The sequence below is a fragment of the Somniosus microcephalus genome, unplaced genomic scaffold, assembly GCF_052327205.1.
Source record: "Somniosus microcephalus isolate GS21.2 unplaced genomic scaffold, FLI_Smic_1.0 unresolved_chr4, whole genome shotgun sequence".
Lineage (NCBI taxonomy): Eukaryota > Metazoa > Chordata > Chondrichthyes > Squaliformes > Somniosidae > Somniosus > Somniosus microcephalus.
Window position 1 is genome coordinate 23109735 of NW_028225182.1, and position 4570 is coordinate 23114304.

Sequence of the window (4570 nt, forward strand, 5' to 3'; positions counted from 1 at the left end):
GCATAGGAGCAGTATTATCCCATAAATTCCCTGATGGCTCAGAACGGCCGATAGCTTTTGCGTCACGCTCATTAAACTCAGCTGAGCGTAACTATGCCCAAATCGACAGGGAAGCACTCAGCCTGGTATGGGGAGTGAAGAAATTCAACCATTACCTACACGGACAAAAATTTACCTTGTTGACTGACCATCAACCCCTCATCTCCATATTCAACCCTAAAAAAGGTGTTCCCATTATGACAGCGCAAAGGCTACAGAGGTGGTCCCTTTTTCTAGGGGCACACCAATACAACATAGAATACAAAGGATCAAAACAGCATGGGAATGCTGACGGTTTATCGCGCCTACCGTTGCCAACGGTAGAAGAGGCACCTACAGTAGACCCAGTAGAGATGTTCCACTCTACCATAGTGGAATGTCTACCAGTGACAAATTCTGCCATTGAAAGGGAGACAAGAAATGACCCGACTCTCTCACGGGTCTACGATTTAACAGCGAAGGGATGGCCAGCACATGGCGAACCACTGTTGCCAGCATTCTCGCAAAGAAGAGAACAGCTGTCAGTGTGCCGAGGAACCTTGATGTGTGGATCCAGAGTGGTGATTCCACCCAAACTCCAGGATAAAGTGCTAAAGGAGCTTCACGAGGGGCATCTGGGTGGAGTGAAAATGAAGAACCTAGCTAGGGCATTTGTATGGTGGCCAGGTATCGATGGAGACATCGAAGAAATGACCAAGAGCTGCCTAGGATGCCAGAAGGTCCAAAACGCTCCACCACAAGCCCCTCTACATCCATGGGAGTGGCCCTCATCTCCCTGGCAAAGGGTGCACATCGACTTTGCTGGTCCATTTATGGACTCAATGTTCTTAATCGCGGTTGATGCATACTCCAAGTGGCAGGAGGTAATAAAGATGTCCTCCACCACCATGGAAAAAACCATCACAGTATTAAGGACCATATTTGCCAGGAATGGGCTGCCGGAACAGATATGTTCTGATAATGGACCGCAATTTGTGTCCGAAGAATTCAGAAAGTTCTTAAAAATCAATTGGGTTAAGCACTACACATCCGCCCCATACCATCCCGCTACCAATGGATTGGCTGAAAGGTTTGTCCAGACCTTCAAGAAGGCCATAAAGGCCATGGGTAATGAAGACACAAAACTTCAGCACAAGGTGGATAACTTCTTATTCGCATACAGGAATGCAACACATATGGTTACCAACCAAACTCCTGCCATGATGTTCTTCAATAGAAACCTAAGATACCAGCTGGATTTGGGCAAGCCCAACATCAGAAGGGACGTGGAGAACCGGCAGTTTCAAGGCATGAATGAAAGGCCAACTAGAACCTTCCAGATAGGTCAACAAGTTTTGGCCCGGGACTACCGTACCGAGAAATGGCAGCCTGGAACTATCTGCACACGACTAGGACCACTGATGTATACCGTGGACACCGGAGAAAGCATAATAAGGCGCCATGCTGACCAAATCATAAAGTCATCTGAAAAGGGACAACCTACACCACAACTCTATACATCTAACGATGAAGTAGAGATACCCATATCTACCTCTGATCCGGTGATACTGGAACCCGATGAACCCGACACTGGCATTCAAGCCGAATCAGCCTTGCCAGAAGAACCTACTACACCACCAGAAACTACTGCACCCCCGAGGCGTTATCCGGACCGAGTCAGGAAGCCTCCTGAGAGACTGACTTATAGTTAATTAACTACAGCAATGTATATTATTTTGCTTATAACATGTAATTAATAATTACTTAAAATATGATGTACTGGTTAGCTAAAAGGGGAGGAATTGTGGTGTATGTGCCTTTAAGAGCCCCAGGTGTGCTGTAATGCCAGTAATTGCCACTCGGGCTATATAAGCCTGTATATTGTGTATATCCGTTAGAACCTTCCCCCACCCCCCCCCCAGACTTTGCTTAGTAAATACCTATGAACCAACTCCTGTCTTCAGTGTCTTTATCAACACACGGACACTACAGAAGTATTGGAGGATATTGTCATATATCCCCATTGCCCTTATTGAGATATTGGAGGATATTGTCATATATCCCTATTGCCCTGATGTGGAGGTATGAGAAACACAGGACATAGAAACAGGAAGAGGCCCTTCAGCCCATCGAGCCTGTCCCTCCATTCAATGAGATGTTGGCTGGTCTGTGTCCTAACTCCATCCACCCGACTTAGCTCCTGATCCCTTAATACTCTTGGCGATGATAAATCTCTCGACCTCAGATATGAAATTATTATTTGAGCTGACTTCTACTGCTGTTTGTGGGAGAGGGTTCCACACTTCTACCACCCTTTGTGTGAAGAAGTGTTTCCTAAATTCTCTCCTGAGTGGCCTGGCTCTGATTTTAAGGTTATGTCCCCTTGTCCGAGACTCCTCCACCAGTGGAAAAAGGTTTTCTCTATCTATCCGATCAAATCCTTTCAAAATCCTGGAAACCTGAATCAACTCGCCCCTTAACCTTCTATATTCCAGGAATAGAAGCCAGGTTTATGTAATCCCTCCTTATAATTTAACCCTTGGGCCCTGGTAACATTCTCCAAGGCCAGGATATCCTTCACAAGGTGCGGTGCCCAGAACTGTACACAGTGCTCCAGATGTGATCTAACCAGGGCTTTGTATAGCTCGAGCAATCCCCCTTGTATTCTGGCCCTCTCGATATAAAGGCTCACATTCCATTGGCTTTGTTGATTATTTTTGTACCTGATCACTATATTTTAGTGATCTCTTTACACAAACCCCTAAATGTCTTTGGACCTTCACTGCTCCCAGCTTTCCACCATTTAAACAATACTCACATCTGTCTCTCTTTGGTCCAGAATGGATGACCTCACATTTAACTGTGTTGAAATCCAGCTGCCTCAGTTTTGCCCACTCAGTTAATCTATCAATGTCTCTTTGTAATTTTATGCTCCCCTCTACACTACTTACTGTGCCACCTATCATTGTGTCATCGGCAAACCTGGATATATGGCTCTCTATTATGTTATCCCTGTCATTAATAAATATAGTGAATAGTTGATCCCCCAACAGATTCTTGTGGACACCACAAGTCACTTCCTTCCAATTCGAGTACATTCCCATTATCCCTACTTTCCGTCTTCTACCACCTGACCAATCTCCCAACCAGGCCAATAATTTGCCTTCAATTCCATGACCTTTAATTTGAGCTAACAGTCTCTTATACTGAACCTCATTGAATCCATTCTGGAAGTCCATACACAAACATCCACAGACATTCCTCTGTCTACTACTTCAGCTAATTCCTCAAAATTCAATGAGGTTCGTTAGACATGACCTGCCCTCTACACATCCATATTGCCTCTCTCTAATCAACTCACATTTCTCTCAGTGCTCAGTCACTTTGTCCTTGGCTGTCGGAGATTGTCATATATTCCTATCTCCCGTGTGGATGTATTACAGGATATTGTCAAACATCCTTTATCTCCAATACAAGCTCGAGGTGAAGGGAAACAGTGAAAAAACCTTTGATTATAACTTTATTGAACGAAGTCAATCAGATACTGAAATATAACCCCTTCCATGCAGTGTATATGTGATATTGGTACCAATAAAACTCACACACCCCAGAGATACCGGCTTTGCTCCTCAAAGAGTCGATTTGAAGAGTTCCCCTTTTTTATTACTCTGAGCTTCAGAATGCTGTATTCTTATATTATTCATATATTGGGACACGTGTGGGAATCATAAACCATCACTCCCTCCCTGTGTGTACCCTGATGATACAGTGGTTCTCATTTGTTGGGGAAGCCTTTGATGTTTTATCACTTCCAATCTTTATTGCAAAGACAACGTTTGTCTCTTCTCCACACGAGCAGTCGAAATTCCTGCTTCACACTCCCCCCTGCTGTGATAAAAGTCTGTCTCTTTCAGGGTGTGTGTGTATTTCGCTCGTGTGTTTTAAACTTGCTCGATCCGGATGGAGCACCCGGCATCGACCTCGGCACCGGCTAAGAACACGGCAACGGCACACCCAGCCTCGTCGAACCTGCAAAGTCCTCCTCACCAACATCTGGGGATTTGTGCCAGAATTGGGAGAGCTGTAACACAGACCAGTCAAGCAACAGCCTGACATAGTCATAGTCACAGAATCCTACCTTTCAGCCAATGCCCCAAACTCCTCCATCACTATCCCTGGGTATGTCCTGTCTCACTCCCCCCTCTCTCTCTCTCTCTCTCTCTCTCTCTCTCTCTCTCTCTCTCTCTCTCTCTCTCTCCCCCACCCTACGATTCACACGGTTGTCTCCCTATTAATGTGTCCAGATTTAGATGTGACCGTGTAATAATACCGTGTAATGGCGATGTAATGAGTACAGACTCTGAGCACAGAGCTTCCTGTGGGGAATTGGGGGGAAGAACACCAGCAGACTCTGCAGGAATTCCCACTGGGAGCACAAATTCATAACATCTACTAGTTTATGTCGATTAGATTTGATTGGCTTTCAGGGAAATAATTTTACATCAATTTAAACATCAACTCACAGCTGTACGACGGGGTTAATTATGATGTC